The sequence below is a fragment of the Stegostoma tigrinum genome, unplaced genomic scaffold (genome assembly GCF_030684315.1).
Source record: "Stegostoma tigrinum isolate sSteTig4 unplaced genomic scaffold, sSteTig4.hap1 scaffold_201, whole genome shotgun sequence".
NCBI classification, from domain to species: Eukaryota; Metazoa; Chordata; class Chondrichthyes; order Orectolobiformes; family Stegostomatidae; genus Stegostoma; species Stegostoma tigrinum.
The window spans coordinates 90,001-107,939 of NW_026728139.1; the positions used below are offsets into that span (position 1 = coordinate 90,001).

Sequence of the window (17,939 nt, forward strand, 5' to 3'; positions counted from 1 at the left end):
GGAACTGAAGGGCATTGATACAGTAGACAAGTCCCTCCCATCGGCTCTCCCTTCAAGGAGAAGCATTCATGTCTATAAAGCAGGAAGATGCAGTGTGAAACTGAAATTTTTGGCTGGTTTAAAAGTGAACAAATCCCCACGCCCAGATGTGTTGTTTCCAAGACTGCTGTGGGAGAAGAGAAAGAAAATCTCTTCAGAGATAGTAGCAACTGCAGATGCCGGAGAATCTGAGGTAAGGAGGTGTAGAGCTGGATGAGCGCAGCAGGCCAAGCAGCATCAGAGGAACAGGACGGCTGATGTTTTGAATCTGGACCCTTCTTCAGAAATGGGGCAGGGGAAGGGGATTCTGAAATAAATAGGGAGAGAAGTGGAGGCGGATCGAAGATAGGTGGAGAGGAGACAGACAGTTCAAAGAGGCGGGGATGGAACCACTGAAGAAGAGTGCAGGTGGGGAGATAGAACATAGAGCAATACAGTGCAGAACAGGCCCTTCGGTCCTTGATGTTGCGCTGACCTGTGAACTAATCGAAGCCCATCCCCCGACACTATCCCTTCATCATCCATATGCTTATCCAAGGACTGTTTAAATGCCCCTAATGTGGCTGATTTAACTACATTGGCAGGCAGGGCGTTCCATGCCCTTACCACTCTCTGAGGAAAGAACCTGCCTCTGACAGCTGTCTTAAATCTATCACCCCTCAATTTGTAGCTATGCCCCCTCAACCAGCTGATGTCATCGTCCTCGGAAAAAGACTCTCACTGTCCACCCTATCTAATCCTCTGATCATCTTGTATGTGTTTCTTGAATCCCCTCTTAGTCTTCTCCTCTCCAATGAGAACTGACCAAGCCCCTCAGCCTTTCTTCATAAGGCCTTTGCTCCAGACCAGGCAACATCCTGGTAAATCTACTCTGCACCTTTTCCAATGCTTCCACATCCTTCCTGTAATGGGGCGACCAGAACTGCACGCAATATTCCAAAATGAGACCGCACTAGCATTTTGTACAGTTGCAGTGTGACATCTTGGCTCCGGAACTCATTCCCTCTCCCAATGAAACCTAACGCACTGTAAGCCCTCTTAAGAGCACCATCAACCTGGGTGGCAACTTTCAGGGATCTATGTACATAGACACCAAGATCCCTCTGCACATCCACACTGCCCAGAATCTTTGCATTGACCCAGTATTCTGCCTTCCTATTATTCTTCCCAAAGTGAATCACCTCACATTTATCCACATTGAACTCCATTTGCCACCTTTCAGCCCAATTCTGCCGTTTATCCAAGTCTCCCTGCAACCTGCGACGTTCTTCCACTCTGCCCACCACTCCACCAACTTCAGTGTCACCTGCAAACTGAGTAATCCATCCACCTGTGCCTGCATCCAAATCATTTATAAAAATGACAAACAGCAGTGGTCCCAAAACAAATCCTTGTGCACACCACGAGCGAATTGACTCCAGGCTGAATATTTTCCATCAACCACCACTAGTTGCCTTCTTACAGAAAGCCAGTTTCTCATCCAAACTGCTAAATGTCCCTCAATCCCATGCGTCCATATTTGCTCCAATAGCCGACCACGTGGAACCTTATCAAAGGCTTTCCTGAAGACCGTGTACACCACGTCAACGGCCCTTCCCTCGTCCACATGCTTGGTCACCTTCTGAAAACTCAGTGAGGTTTGTGAGACACGACCTGCCCTTGACGAATCCATGTTGACGATCTCCAATCAAATTGGTGGTTGCTTGATGTTTAGAAATCCTAAATCTCTTCTCATCCTTTCCAAAACTTTTCCGACAACAGACGTAAGGCTCACTGGTCTATAATCACCTGGGTCATCTCTCCTGCCCTTCTTGAACAAGGGCACAACATTTGCAGCCCTCTGGGACTAAATCTGTAGAAAATGAGGACTCAAAGATCAAGGCCAAAGATCAAGAGGATAGGAGATGGTGGTGGGGCTTGATGTGGGAGGAGGGGATAGGAGGGAGAAAAGACAGGTTCGGGAGGCGGGAATGAGCTGGGCTGGTTTTGGGATGCAGTTGTGGGGAGGGGTGATTTTGAAGCTTGTGAAGTCCACATTGATAGCATTGGGCTGCAGGGTTCCCAAGCAGAATATGAAGTGCCCTTCCTGCAACCTTCGGGTGGCATCATTGCGGCACTGCAGGAGGCCCAGCATGGACATGTCATCTGAGGACTGCGAGGGGGAGTTGTTTAGTGTGAAGTGAGCATAGGTGATGTGCAAAGCAGTCCCCAAGCCTCCGCTTGGTTTCTTTGATGTTGAGGAGGCCACAATGGGAACAGCGGATGCAGCTACCACATTAGTGGCGCCGATACAGTCATCAATGTAACGGAGGAAGAGGTGGGGTTTAGGGCCAGTGTAGGTATGGAAGAGGGATCGTTCCATGTAACCTACAAAGAGGCAGGCATAGCTTGGGCCCATGTGGATACCCTGGCCACCCACTTTGTCTGTAGGAGGTGGGAGGATTTGAAAGAGAAGTTTTAGTTTTCAAGGACCGCAACTCCCCCCCCACCCCCCGCAGTGGTCGAAAACACCCTCGACCGGGTCACCCGCATTTCCCACAACTCACCCCTCACCCCTTCTGCCATCTGCACTCTGACCCCACCACCAAAGACATTTTTTCCCTCCCCACCCTTAGGTGACTCCCTTATGCACTCCACACTCCCCCCCAGCATCCCGTACACGCGGCACTTGTTCCTGCAACTGCAGGAAGTGCTTCACCTGCCTCGATACCTCCCCCCTCACCCCCATCCCAGGCCCCAAGAAGAAATTCCACATCAAGCAGATGTTCACCTGCACATCTGCTAATGTGATATACTGGATTCGCTGTTCCCATTGTGGCCCCCTCTACATCGGGGAAACCAAGCGGAGGCTTGGGGACCTTTGCAAGTCACCGATGCACGAAAGAACTGCACCTACCAGTCGCGAACCGTTTCACATCTCCCTCACAAGACTCAGATTACATGTCCATCCTGGGTCTCCTGCAGTGCCACCTGAAGATTGCAGGAGCAGCGCCTCATATTCCGCTTGGGAACCCCGCAGCTCAGTGGTATCAATGTGGACTTCACAAGCTTCAAAATCTCCCCTCCTGCTCCCGCAACCCAAAACCAACCCACCTATTCCATCCTGCCACCTCAAGCCCCACCCCCACCTCCTACCGACTAACCTCTTCCCGCCCCCTTGACCTGTTCGTCCTATCTGGACTGCCCTGTCTGCTCCCTAACTTCCCACCTGCACTCCATCCCTGCCTCTTTGATCTGTCTGTCTCCTGTCCACCTATCTTTTCCTTTATCCAACTTCTATCCGCCTCCCGCTCTCTCCCTATTTATTTCCGAACCCCCTCTCCCTCCCCCATTTCTGAAGAAGTGTCTAGGCCTGAAACGTCAGCCTTCCTGTTGCTCTGATGCTGCTTGGCCGGCTGTTTTCATCCAGCTCTGCACCTTGTTACCTCAGAAAGAAAATCTCAGTGGCCCTGACCAGTTTTTCAATTCCTCTCACAAGGGAAGTACCAGAGGGTTGGAGAACAGAATGTGGTTTGACTTATCAAGATAAATGCAAAACTATTCAATTCCAGTGGAGGTTTGAGATGCAGTGTTGATGTTTGTTCTATGTAGTAGCCTGGCCTTAACTTGTCCTGTGGTGAGATGTAATTTGAGGGGGATGCTGTGCTTTTTTTTCTCGTTTTGGTACGGTATGTGTTACTTTACCTTGTCAGCCTATTTTATAGAGTCATAGTTGTACAGCGTGGAAATGGGCCCTTAGGTCCAACATAATCCCAAACTAAACTAGTCCCAACTGCCTCTTCGTGGCCCATATCCCTCCAGCCTTGTCCTATTTATTAACCTCGATCAGGTCACCTTTCATCCCCCTTTGCTCCAGTGAAAAAAGTTCCAGCTGACCCAACCTTCCTTTATCACTGAAACCTTCCATGCTCAGCAACGATCTGGTAAATTTCTTCTGTGCCCACTCTTGCTTAAAAATATCCTTCCTATAATAGGGCAACTGTAAATTTGTACTGTAGAAATCTTCAAGACTAGAAAAACATAAAAGCAAACAAAGCAGGAAATGAAGGGATCAAATTGTAGTTCAGGAAGTGGAAAAATGGAAGTGGCTTGAGTGCAGCATGTTCTGGACTAACATGCACTGTAGTTCTGAAAGGGCATTTCACCGGTGTGAGTGGAAAGTTGTAGATGAAATAGTGACTTGAATCTTCATATACGCTCTCTGTCCAATTGATGTTGGAAACTCCTTCATGTTTCTAATGACGAATCCCAGGGATCGCTGCTGTTGTCTAGCTGATAGCCGGCCTTCAAACTGTTTCAAAGAGGAAAAGAACAAAGAAAATTACAGCACAGGAACAGGCCCTTTGGCCCTCCAAGCTTGCGCCATTCCAGATCCTTTATGTAAACCTGTCACCTATTTTCCAAGGATCTGTTCCCTTTGCTCCCTGCCCATTCATGTTTCTGTCTAGATACATCTTAAATGACGCTATTGTGCCGCCTCGAACGCCTGCGTTGACAACGCGTTTGAGGCACCCACGACTCTCTGCATAAAGAACTTTCCACTCATATGCCTTAAACTTTTCCCCTCTCACCTTGAAATTGTGACGTCTAGTAATTGAGTCCCCCCACTCTGAGATAGAAAGCTTCTTGCTATCCACCCTGTCTATACCTCTCATGATTTTGTCGACATCAATCAGGTCCCCCCCTTCAATCTCCGTCTTTCTCATGTAAATAACCCCAATGTACTCAACCTCTGTTCAGAGCTAGTGCCCTCCATACCAGGTAACATCCTGGTGAACCTCCTCTGCACCATCTCCAAAGCATTCACGTCCTATTGGTAATGTGGCGACCAGAACTGTACGCCATATTCCAAATGTGAACCCAAGTCCCATAAAACTGTAACATGACGTGCCAACTGTTATACTTGGTACCCCGTCTGATGAATGAAAGCATGCCGTATGCCTTCTTGACCACTCTATTGACCTGCGTTGCCACCGTCTGGGTGCAATGGACCTGAACACCCAGATCTCTCTGTGCATCCATTTTCCCCAGGGCTTTTCCATTTCCCGTACAGTTCGCTCTTGAATTGGATCTTCCAAAATGCATCACCTCGCATTTACCCGGATTGAACTCCATCTGCCATTTCTCCACCTAACTCTCCAATCTGTCCATATTCTGCATTCTCCAACAGTCCCCTTCGCGATCCGCTACTATCTGTTTCACATCGGTTTTGCACAAAACTAGATTTTTGTTCTATTTTTGCAAGTGAATTGTTTCAAATTAGTTGCTGTTCTTTGTAAATCACAATCATGAATGCACATCCAAGCAGTGGGGAGAGGGGGAGAATGGATTTTTTGACGTCATGAAGTCTGAGATTTGTTATAATCCGCAAATATTGTCATGATAATTTTTAAAATTCACGAGCATGTCATTGATGTTGCTTTCTTGGGCTGCATTTGCTATCCATCCAGAATTGCTGTTGAGAAGGTTGTGGAGAATTGGCCTGTTGAATAGCTGCAATGCACGTGGTATGAATATATTAATGAAATACTGAGGACAGGAGATGAATTGCTTTTACTCAGTGGAAATGAAGTAACAGTCATACAGTTCCAGATCCAGGATTCTGCTGATTTTGACAGGGAACATGCAGATTCTGGAGCTGCTGTTTAAATATTTTTGGGTGGTAGGGTTCACACAATTATCAGGTACTGTGGAAGGAGTTTGATGAATTGGTGCATTGTCTCGTTGTAACTCCCCATCTCAAACAACAGTTCATTCTCGATCCATTGTTAATTGTAAATTTTCAGTTCGACCGAAAGGAAAAACAGTATTGAGGGATATGGACCAAAGGCAATATGGAGGTAGGCCGCAATTAAGTTATAATCTCATTGGATGGTAGAAAGTGTTTGAAGGGTTGAATGGCCTACCTGTTTTCCTATATCCTTACGTAAGAAGGGGGATCAATCAGTGGGATGATTTGACTGCATTGCTGTCGTTTATCGATAGTGTTGTCGGAGTCGCACTCGTTCAGCTGAGTGAAGAGTATTTCATTGACACCCGGGTTTGGAGTTTATCGGCAGTGGACAGATGTTGAGAAGTCCAAAGTGAGTTACTTGCTGTAGAATCTATTGTCTCTGATCTACGATTCCAGTCACATTGATTAACATAGATCCAAGAACACTTCAGCAGAGGAACAGGCCCTTTGGCATGCAATGTTGTGCTAAACATGATGCCAAATTTAGCTAAAGCCTTCTGAATGTCCTTGATTCATATCCCTACATTCCTTGTATATTCATGTACGTATATAAAAGTGTCTTAAACGGCCCTATTGTATCTGCTTCCACAGCCACCCCGGCAGTGCTTTTCAGACTCCTACCACTCTCTGTATATAAGAATTGTCTCTGACATCTCCTTTGAACTTTCCTGCTCTCACGTTAAATACATGCCCCCAGTTTTAGACATTTCAAATCTGGGAGAAGGGTTACAGTCAGAATCTGTCCATGCATGTCACAAATTTGTAAACCTCTATCAAGTCTTCCCTCAACCTCTGCCACTGCAGAGAAAACAGTCTGAGTCTTTCCAGCCTCTCCTTTCTAGCTCAAGCCCTCAAATCCAGGCAACCTCTTTTGCACCCTATTCAAAACCTCCACGTCCTTCCTGTAACATGACGACCAGAATTGGATACAATTCTTCAGAGTGCAATACTTAAGGCCTAACCAAAGTGTTCTAAAGCTGGAACATGACATCCTGATTCTTGTGCTCGATTCCCGAACTAATAAAGGCAAGCATGCCATGCGTCTTCTTTGCCACTCTATCAACTTGTGTGGCCCCTTTCGGGGAGCGATGAACTGAATCCCAAGATCCCTGTAGACACAAATGCTGCTCAGGGTCCTGCCATTAACTGTATATTTTTCCTTAACATTTAATTTCCCAAAGTGGAGCACTTCACACTTAATGGATTAAAATTCACTTGCCATTTCTGCAACGGATCTGTATCCTTCTGTATCCTTTTATGACTTTCTACCCTAACTACCACTCTACCAATCATTCTATCGTCTAAAAACTTACTAACCCATCCATCTATCTTGTCACCTCAGTCATTTTATATATATACCACAACAGCAGAGGTCCCCGTACAGATCCCTGCAGAACACAATAGTCCTGGATCTGCAGCCTAAAAAGCACGTTTCCACCACCACCCTCTGCCTTCTCTGGGCAAGCCAGTTGTGAATCCAAGCAGATAAGTGACCACGGACCCCATGGATCTTAATCTTCTGGATGATCCTACGGTGAAGCACCTTGTTGAAAGCCTTGCTAACATCCATGTCAACAATATCCACCACTCTACCTTCAATGATCACATTAGTTACCTCCTCAAAAAATTCAATCAAGTTAGTTAGACATGACCTGCCCTGCACAAAGCCATGCTGACTGTCCCTAATTGGGCAATGCTGTTCCAAATACAGGTAAATACAATCCCTAAGAATTCTCTCCAATAGCTTCCCAATGAACGATGAGAGACTCTCTAGTCTATAGTTTCCTGGATTGATCCTATTTACCTTCTTGAACAGAAGAAGAACATTTAGCAACTTGCTCGTCCTCCAGTACCCCTCCAGTGGCTACCAAGGATACAAAGATATTGCTGAATGCCCCGACAATCTCCTCTCTCACCTCGCTCAAAATCCTTGAGTAGATACCATTGGGTCCTGAGGACTTATCCACCTTAATGCTCTTTCTTGATCTCAAAATGCTGTTGTCATATGAGCATGCTCCACACAAATCCCACTATCCTCCACACCCTTCGCCTGAGTGAATAGTGATGCACAGTCCTCATTTCGGATCTTGCTCATATCCTCTGCTTCCGTACACAAGTTCCCTCCTTTATCCTGAATGGTCCTACTTTCTCACTATTTATCCCCTTGTTTTTGATGTATGCATCGAATGCCTTGGGATTTCCTTTAACCCTCCTTGCCAAGGTCATTTCATCACCCTTTCTTTTTCTGCTTTCTTTATGTCGGCCCTGTTCGATTTTAGCTTCCAAAACCTGACATATTTCTGTTTTTTGCCCATTTGACTAACTTCACAACCTCCCCAATTATCCAAGGGTCTTTTACCTTGCCATCCTTGTCCTTCCTCCTTCCTGATCCTAAACTCATAAGCAGGCCTTTAAACAATTCCCATGTGGCAAATGTGACAGCTCCCCCCAATTAACACTCCCCAGCTCCTACCTAAAATTGATATAATTTACTCTCCCCCAAGGTCCTGACTTATCCTTCTTCATAGCAATCTTAAAATTGAAGGAGTTGTGATCACTATTTCCAAAATGCTTTCCCACCCTTCTCACCAGTTACCTGACCAGGACAAAGTCCAGCATGGCCCATCTTCTATCCATATACTGTGTCAAGAAACTCTCTTGGATAGACTTAACAAATTCGGCCTCATTTAAACTCTTGTTGTAAGGGAGTCCCAGTCAATACCGTGGAGGTTAAATTCACTGACTGTGACAACTCTGAGTTAGTGCATCATTTCACGAGCTGCCTGCATATTTGTTCCTCAGTGTGTCAGTGGCAACAGGGGAGCAGGCTATTAGTTTAATCTGATCAGAGTGATTGTGTCTATCTTATTTTTGAATGCTACCTATATTGCCTCAGTGGGCAAGCCCTCCAGAATGTCCTTTCTGGGTGCAGATGTCACATTTCCCACAGGTTATGAGAGCACCTCCTTCTTTTACCTTCCCCTCTATCTTCTCGAAAACAATGAAACCCTGGAACATTGAGCAACCAGTCCGGTCTCTGTCTCAACCAAACCCATGTAATGGCCTCAACATCAGAGTCCCATGTACTGATCCAGGCTCTAAGCTCATTTGCCTGAGCTATAATACTCCTTGCAGTGAAAGAAACATACGTCAGCTTGTTTGTGCCATCATGTTCATGTACCTGTCTCTGACTGCCATTCTTTTCTGATTTATTGGTCCTAACATGTACCTGCTATCAATTCATCGACTTGCTGACCTGCTGCTCTCGTTTCCAGCTGCCTGCCAGCCTTTAAATCATCCTAAGTAGCACGAGCAAACCTCCGTGTGAAGATATTTGTTCCCGTTCAGTTCAGGTGCAACCCATTCCTCTTACACAGGTCACCCCTTGCCGAAGAAGTGGACCCAGTTATCCATGAACTTGAAACCCTGGCCCCTGTACCAGCTCCTTAACCATGCATTCATCTCACCTATCTTTCTATAATTTAGCTCACGAACATGTGGCTCTGGTAGTAACCCAGTAACTATTACCCTCTAGGTCCTGCCTTTCAGCCTCTTTGCTAACTCCTTGTACACAGTCCACAGGATCACATCCCTCTTTCTTCCTACGTCATTGGTACCAATGTGGACAATGGCCTCTGGCTGCTCACCCTCCCCCTTAAGAATTTGTTGCAACCACTCAGAGATGTCCTTGACCTTTGCACCAGGGAAGCAACACACAGCCCTGCTGTCTCAAATGTGGCGACAGACACCATGCCCCCAACGAATGAGCCTCCAACCACAATCACTCACTTGGATTTGCCTGACCCTGTTCCACAGCAGGGCGGTTTGTACCACGGACCTGGCTACTGCTGATTAGATAACTGACCCAGTTTAGTTTTAGATCAGTGTTAACCTTGATGAAGTGGATAGCCAAGCACCTCAGTAGTCTACAATACAGGAGAATTAAATTCTTAAGCTCACGGATTCTGTGACAGTCAAAGAGAAGCAGTGAATTTTTCTAACCTCATTTCCAACACCTGGCGCATAGCCTTGCATGGCTTGGATAGCACTTGTACATTTAAAAATAAATGTAAGGATGATGTTCAGGTAAGGACATGGAATTTTGTGATATGGTCATATTCTCTCTTGTTGGAGCTGATTGCTGCTTAGCACTTGTGTGGTGCAAATGTTACTTATCGTTTATCAGGCCCAGCCTGATCGTTGTCCAAGTCTCACTGTATTTTCTCATTGTTGATTTCACTGTTGGAAAAGTCATGAATTCTGCTGGACACCTGGACAATATTCAATGAACATTCATGTCTCCAATTTGGTTCAAATGAAGACATGACTTCAACCAGTGCAGGTATCCAATGAATGCCACTGACTCAATTTTCTATTCCTCTGCTTCACACCACATTCAATCAGAAGTTGGCTTGGTGGAAATGACAGATTGCACTTTCCTTCCTTTTCAAGCTCAGGATCGCTGATCATATTTGTGGTAACTCCTGAATGAGGTTACGAGAAGTGTGGCATGACGAAAAGTAAACTGAACCTTAGTGTGCAGCTGTTTGACAGCACTGTCATCCAGATGTTGCATTACTTTGCTGATGATTGAGAATACATTGAGGCCATAATTGGTCAGCACAATTTGTCTGACTATTACATGATAGGTCATCTTTCTCTGAAATGTGAGTGTCGCAAGTGTTTAAAAATGTACTGGAAAACATTTACTGTTGGTGTGCTGACCTTGGGGCACATTGTTCCAATACAGTTTGTCGGATGCTGCCAGGTGCCATGGCATTTGCAGTATCCAGAACATTCAGTCTTGTCATTGCATGAAATAACTTGAATTGCGTGTAAGTAAAGATCTGTGATGCCTCCTCAGGATGAGGGCAAGAAGATCATCCAGACTGATGCGATGAATGGTTTCATCTGCCTCTTCACCTTTTGTTCGTAACATCTTGTAATAACTGCCATGCAGCCTGATGAGAAACTAAAGCTCACCTTGATTCATTTGCATTCGAAGGTGCCTATTTTTCCCAAACAAAAGGACCCATCACTGAGCGGGAAGTATGGAGAATGTTATAGACATCAGTGGTGAGACAATGGTGGATCTTGACCAGAAAACCATTCTTGTGTTGGTGAAATGCAAACAAAAATCTATATGATGTAAACTTTATTCTCAGCTAATCCCTTTCTCAAATGACAGATTCTGATGTCGGTAACTGGAAAGCCTCCATTGTTGGAGGACGAGAAGCCATATCCAATTGAAGCAGCATAGGCTTTTGCGATGACTGTGGAAACCACTGCTTATGCCTTGCTTCAAGCATTGTCAAGGAATGATATCGACTATGCAACACGGATTGCGAGGTGGCTAACGATGCAACAGAACTGTGGTGGTGGATTTCACTCGACGCAGGTAAATGCTTGAGATCACAACAACAGGCATTCAGATATTTCCATTGATCATGTTACTAACTGGTGGTTGTTGCAGTTTGCAATCAAACTGGACACTGCATTTTCATCTGCAGGTTTGGTGCATTGGCACAAATACCAGTTCTTCAATGGTGTTAATCCTTGGTTAAATTCTTACATGCACTTTGACTGTGCATCACTTTTCCTTTTGGCATTGTCCTTGAAAAGTACCTGTTTCTGTAAACCTTCACTTGCTTGTCACAGGATCATTGAGGGACAGCATAATAGAGTGCCATGGCAATGGAACAGACCCTTCAGCAAATTGTATGTGCCCTCACAAGATGCAGGTCCCGAACTATTCTCATCACATTTCCCAGCACTCGACCCAGAGCCTTGTTTGCCTTGGCATCGCAAATGCCCAATCACAGACTTGTTAAATGTTATCATGCTTTCTGCCTCTACCACCCACACAGTCGGTGCGTTCCACATTCTCACCACAGTTTGGGTGCAAAAACAAGTAAGTTTCCTCAAGAGATAGTAGGAACTTGCCAATGCTGGAGAATCTGAGAGAGCAAGGTGTCGAACTGGATGAACACAGCGGGCCGAGCAGCATCAGAGAAGCAAGAAAGCTGACGTTTCAGATCGAGACCCTTCTTCAAAAATGGGGGAGGAGAAGGGGATTCTGTAAAAAATAGGGAGAAGTGCGGAGGCAGATAGAAGATGGATAAAAGAGAAGATAGGTGAACTGTCCCGTGCTGTCCACTCACTGTCCCCTGCTCCAGAATCATAGAATCAGAGAATTGTACAGAATTGAACAAGCACTTCATTCCATTGTGTCTGTAACCACTGAAGCCACACTAAGTTGACATTCGGCTCATGTTCTAGCAATAGGCCCGTTGCCTTGAATGTTATTTCATTTTAAGTGCTGTACCAACCCTTTTTCTTTCATGTGAAAAGATTATCCACCTCAACTGAAGTCCCAGACAATGAATTCCAACCCCCCAGCACCTTCTGGGTGTCTTTTCTTTCCTGAAATTCCTTCTGAGCTTTTAGCTTAAATGTATGTATCTCTTCCTCTACCACCACCGCCCCCCGACCGACCCCATTATGGACCTTCTTTTTACCTCGCCCCTACCCATATTAATCGAAACAATTTTTTCAGGACCTCCTTCAACCTTCTCTACTCGAAAGAAAACAAGCCAACCTTATCCAGATAAAACAGTGATGCTGGATACAATGGGAACTGCAGATGCTGGAGAATCTATGAGAACAGTGTGGAGCTGGCTGAACGCAACAGGCCAAGCAGCATCTCGGGAGCACAAAAGCTGATGTTTCAGGCCTAGACCTTTAATCAGAGATCGGCAACAGTGATGCTGCCTGGCCTGCAGTGTTCCCCCAGCTCCACACTGTGTGATCTCAGACTCCAGCATTAGCAGTTATTGCTAACGCAAACTTATCCAGACTCTCCATCGAGTTAAAATGCTTCACCCCCTCAGAACATCCTGATGAATGTCCTCCACACATGCTCAAATGCAAACACCTCCTTTCTATAATGGAGAGACCAGAACTGCACTGAGCACTTCAGCTGGGGCCTAACCAAAGTCCTGTACAGCTCTTGAGCCATGTGCTTTCTGAACTGTCCTTTTAAGCTGCCATTCCATGTTCAGGAATCTGTGGACAAGCACCCCAAGATCACACCATTCCTCTGATCTTCCTAGTGTCCTGGCATTTCTTTGAATGATTCCTTGCCTTGTTAGTTTGTCCAAATTGCCTTATTGATCAGGGTTAACATTCCATCTACTGTTGACCTGCCCATTTGACCAATCTGTAACTTTGGATTCAACTTGCTGTATTTTCCTGGACCCCCCGAGCTTTACCTTCTTTGCCACGCTCCCATTTGGGACCCTGTCCAAGTCTTTGCTGAAATCTATTTTCATTACATCAACTCCCATCTGCACACTCCGTCACCTCTTTGAAAGAATCATCTAAGTTTGTGAGGCGTGACCTCCCTCTGACAAAGCTATGCTGACGGTCGCTGATCAGACCCCACTTCTTGAAATGGAAATTAAGTCTGCCGTTCAGAATTTTCTCCAATATTTTCCTCTCTACTGATGTGATACTCACCGGTCTGTAATACTCTGCTTTATGTTTGTCACGCATTTTGATAAGTGGAACTATGTTACCTGTTCTCCAGTCCTTTGGTACTTTTGAAATCTCTGTATGAGGGCGAGTGGAATGTTTTCTCTCATCTCCCTGGGCATCGTGGCATACACCTCATCCAAACCTGGGATTTGTCCAATTTTAAATTCACCAAAACACCTAACATTTCCCCAGTCTCTGTTAATTCTGTCCGAGAATTGTGTGCTCCTTCTCACATGTAAAAGCTGATGTGAAATTCTCGTTTAACACCTGACATTGCCCTCCAGTTCAAACCATTCATTTGCCTCTTCATCCCTAATGAGACCTGGTTTTCCCTGGGTTTTCTCTTTCCCTCTGAGACACTTGTAGAAGATTTTGAGATTCTCCCTCATCCTAATCTTGGTCACCAGCGTTCTGTTGCCCTGTATTTGTTCTCTGAATTGCTATGACGAGATGCCCCTGCACACTATACATCATCATCATGGTGGTTTCTCGCAGATATGGATGACACTCTCCCACTCTCAGGCTGAATTGATCGCCGGCTGTACAGACCGATGCAGCTGCCGTCGGCTCTGTTGCACTCGGGGCAGAAGGCAGTCGTGGGAAGGGGTGAGGGAGGTGTTGGTGTGGCTGCATGGCTTCCGCTGCTTCCAAAGGCAAGCCTCAAAGTGTTTGATGCCTTCCCAGGTGCTCTTCAGGCTTTGGGCCGTCTGAGACCGGCCATTCCCAGGTGTCTGCAGGAATGTCGCACTTCACCATTGAGGACTTGAGTTTATCACCGAGTGCTTCCTCTGCACATCTGGGTCTCGCCTGCTTTTTTGAAGCTGGGATGAGAACATGCGGAGAGTCTCGTGTCAGTCATACAGATGAAGTGTCCAGCCCATTGCAGCTGATCGAGGATGGTCAGTGCCTCAGTGCTGGGGATGTTGGCCTGGTTGACGTTAGTGCGTCTCCAGGGACTCTTGTTCCCTTGATGACTGTTATACACCTCCCTTTTCCTTTTTATCTGGTCAAAGAACAAAGAAAATTACAGCACAGGAACAGGCGCTTCGGCCCTCCAAGCCTGCGCCAGATCCTATTGAAAGTAGCGTGTTGATGCATTTGTGTAATGATTGTGTTTTGTTTGAGCCCTGACACTCAAAGCAGTGTAAGAATGTCTTTGTGCAGCAGGCAAGGTGTCATGAGATTGAGCCTTCATACACTTGCAAGATGTTGAAAATTTGCCATTATTTATTAAAACGGTGATAAATTTCCATGATCAACATTTCTGTTACACTGCAATGATTATCCCGTGGCATGTAAAATCAGAAAGATACGATAAAATGAGACTGGGTCATGCCCTAGTCTTGCGGACTTGGGTCAGCATGCAGGGAGAATGTTTGCATTTCATGCATGTGGAAGTACTGAAATATTTCCATGAATCTAAAAGTCACTTTTCCCTTCATTGAAGGACACAATCATTGCCTTGGAAGCTTCATCATGATACGACATTGCATTTCTGAAGAGGGAAGAAGAAATCAACATGCAAATTCAATTCCATGGTTTTGGACGTCCCATTGAGAACACGATTCATGTGCGCCGGCATAATGCTCTGACCGAGAAAGAATCGAAGGTGAGTTTGTAGTTTGGAAGATCGCAGCAATTTATGCATCAACTTGTTCATCAACAATGTTCCATTGCTTTCAAACTGCATTTTCCACTCTGCAAGATAATAACTGTTAGAACAAGCAACAGGATGGGTAGATGGGCTTTGGGGAATGCAATGGCACAAAACCCAATCCATTCGACAACATATTTCAGATATGTCGACAAATTAAATATTCCAGCAGAGGGATAAAACAAGGAAGATGAGAGTGAGGAGGCAAGAGTTCTGATGACAAAAGAACACGAACTTACCTTTATCCATTTGAGCAAAAAAGCAGGCACACAAACAAATAATCAGCTAACAATGCACATGTGCAACAGAGGCTACAGGGGGATGAAGAATGCCGAATTGTTGTCATGCGTATTGCTGAAAGGGTGATTGAAACAGATTCTGTGGTAAATTTGAAGAAATACAGATAATGCATCTCAGGATGTTGGAGAAAGAACATTTATTGACTGAGGCAAATTGTATTGCCCTTTTCAGGAGTTATTTGGGTCATAATGAATTGAAAGACTTTCTTCTGTGCTGAAAGCTTTAGCTTAGTTGCAGCTGGATCACAATTTCTGTTCCTGGTCGTATTTAGCAAACTATTAAAAGTGAATGTCACTGCACAGAATTCCAAACATGACTGCAATCAGTAGAGAAAATATCCAGGGGGTGTGATGAGTTGTATCCTCTCATGTTGAACAATGCAGCTACAGATACAATGGAGGCACTGATGATAATCTTCCAAGAATCCTTAGATTGTGGAAAATTCTCAGAGGATTGAAAGATTGTGAACATAACACCATTATTACAAAGATAGTTGGACAAAATAGTAAGCAAGTGTTGCCAATTTAGGTCAACCTGGGTAGATGTTCATGCCGGCAATGAAAGATGAAATAACAGGGTACTGAGTGTGCTATAACATCCTACAGAGTTAACATCCTTTCATAACGGGGAAATAATACTTGACAAACTTGCTACAGTGCTTTGAGAAGGAAACAAACATTACTGATGAAGGACCACCAGTTGACATTGAGATTTCAACAAAGCATTTGATAAGCTACAGCTCGTAAGGTGTCTCAAAAGAAAAGAGCCCATGTGTTCAAGGGTAGTATGTTCAGATGGACGGAGGACTGCATCGTAAATAGAAGTAGAGACGTAGCAGCAGGATGGTAACTCACAAGTCATGTACGGCCACAGAGCGAGTGCTGCGGAGGCCGTACACCTCATGTTGACTGGGTTGATTTCGGAAATGGCGGAGGGGATTGCTATGCTTAGGAAAGTTGGGCTACATTCATTGGAGTTTATAAGATTGAAAAAAACTTATTTTTTCGACATTTAAGATTCTTAAGAGGCTTGATAGTGTATATCCGTAGAGATTACTCCCATTTGTGAAAGATTTTACGACCAGAGGCCACATTTTCAAATTGGTTGCCTATTAATTCAGGGAAGAATTACTTCTTTCAGGTTGTAGCAATCTATTGAACACTTTAGCCAAGAAGATTTTCGAGGTAATGCCATTAATCATATGCTAGGTTGTAACGGCCAGGTTAATTTTTAAATCAAGAAACAATGATAATGAGAAAAGGGTCTAGGCCTGAAACGTCAGCTTTTGTGCTCCTGAGATGCTGCTTGGCCTGCTGTGTTCATCCAGCCTCACATTTTATTATATGCATTGATTGTAATTTCCCAAAAAGGTTTAGATTCTAGAGAAGCATCTGAGGGCTGGAAAAATGCCGATGTGACGTCCCTATTTAAAAAGGAGAGAGGCAAAAAGAAGATAACTACAATCGAAACAGCCTGGCATCTATTGTTGGAAATATGTGGCAATCAACTAGGAAGAAAATAATAGCAGAACATTTGGAAAATCAGAATCTAATCAAACAGAATCACCATAGCCTGCTGAAAGAGAAATTATGTCTGGCTAATTTGTTTGGGTTTTTGGAGGAAGTTTTGGAAGGAGAATTAATAGAGGAAAACCAGTAAATGTGTTGTGTTTGGACTTGGAGAAAGCATTTGAGAATGTACTCAAAAGTAATAAGCTGAGAGCTGAGGTTTTGAAGGTAGTATATTGCTTTGGATCAGTATGCTTTGCACGTTCTGGAAGGAGAGATCACATCTCGAGTGAAATGCACCAAGTGAATATATATTTTGGGGAACTTGGTGGCAACGCGGTAAGTCAGTGCAGAGTGTAAGAGGTGCCATTTGCTTGCTTTTTTTGCCTGATAGTTTGTAAGCATTTTTTTTTGAGACAGGGTAAATTGAAGCCAGAATCAGGGACCCGGAGGGTGAACCAGGCTCATTCGTTGGTGATCGCTTCTGGTTTAAGAATCTATTATCGGTAGCTTTCAGATTGCAAGTAAATCGGAGAAATATTTACAGGCTACAAACTAAAAGACCAGAATGTTTTCAAATCAAATTAAGATCGAAGTAATTGAAATGGAGATGCCAGGCCAGACGATGATTTATACCTACGTGACGGGGTAGTGGTCAGACCCCATACTCCAGCTCAGGGTTGATGAACTGGAATCTCAGTTTTTACCAATCAACAAATCATGTGGGGGACAGTTACCGGGGAATGCTGTGCCTCAGGAGGCAGTCACACACCTTAGATTAACGAGCTGAAACTTGGTCAGTGGCCAGAGACGTGAGACTGTGACAAAGAACAGGGCAGGTGGAAGGATCCAGGATGGAGTGCAGAAGGAACCTTGGCCTTTGATCTTATCTAACAGGTTTGAGATTCTTTCTTCCTGTGTGGATGAGAGTGCAGGGTATAGGGAAGATGAGTAAACTGACTGTAGCACTGTGGTACAGGGGGACATTCCAGAGGAGATAAAAAGTGAAATGTAGTTATAATCAGAGGTAGTATAGTTAGGGGAATGAACACTGTTGGTTGTGATGAGGATCGAGAGTCTCGAAAGTAGTGTTGCCTGTCTGGTGCCCAGGTTCAGGATATTCCATCTCGGCTACAAAGGAACTTGAAGTGGGAGGAGTAGAAATCCA

General features: G+C 44.9%; 1 long non-coding RNA gene across 3 annotated transcripts in view; it reads left to right on the forward strand.

The window, feature by feature from the left end:
• The window catches only part of LOC132207907 (uncharacterized), a 61,828-nt gene extending 46,926 nt beyond the window's left edge, over positions 1-14,902 (forward strand). For all 3 annotated transcript variants that reach the window (XR_009443985.1, XR_009443984.1, XR_009443986.1), the window contains exons 3-4: positions 10,962-11,171; positions 14,757-14,902. This is a non-coding gene — a long non-coding RNA (uncharacterized LOC132207907). The remainder of the gene's footprint in view (positions 1-10,961; positions 11,172-14,756) is intronic.
• Positions 14,903-17,939: the final 3,037 nt, after the last annotated feature.